Below are 448 nucleotides of genomic sequence, written 5' to 3' on the forward strand. Positions count from 1 at the left end.
TGATTTTGAAATATATTTTGAAGTTGTATTTTTTTTCAATTTTATTTAGTGCGACGAAATTCTAACAGATTGAGTCGAGGAGTGTTCCTGAAGGAGGCGCGGCGGGCGAGGGCGATGTCCGCGCAGAACCTCCCACTCGGAAACACACGCCCGAGTCCGGTCTACTCGGCCTTGACGACCTTCACGAAGGGGGAGCCGAGGACGCCGGGGAAGCCGTAGGCGCCGGGGAAGCCGAAGGCGCCGGGGAAACCGTGGAGGCCGCTGTAGGCGAGAGGGGCGCCGGGGAAGCCGTGGAGGCCGCTGTAGGCGAGAGGGGCGCCAGCAACGACAGGGGCGTGGAGGCCGAAGGCTCCGTAGGGGTAGGAGTTCGTGAAGAAGGGCGAGAGCTTTCCGTTGACGGTGGAGAGGTAGCCGCTGTAGGTGGAGAGGGCGCCGTCCAGGTCGAAGT

At 61.2% G+C, this 448-nt stretch overlaps 1 protein-coding gene across 1 annotated transcript in view; it reads right to left on the reverse strand.

Annotated features, from left to right (window-relative positions):
- Nucleotides 1-448, reverse strand: part of LOC119585584 (cuticle protein 2-like) — a gene marked incomplete in the record, with an annotated part of 45,832 nt that overhangs the window by 45,012 nt on the left and 372 nt on the right.

The sequence above is a fragment of the Penaeus monodon genome, chromosome 20 (genome assembly GCF_015228065.2).
Source record: "Penaeus monodon isolate SGIC_2016 chromosome 20, NSTDA_Pmon_1, whole genome shotgun sequence".
Taxonomy (NCBI): Eukaryota; Metazoa; Arthropoda; class Malacostraca; order Decapoda; family Penaeidae; genus Penaeus; species Penaeus monodon.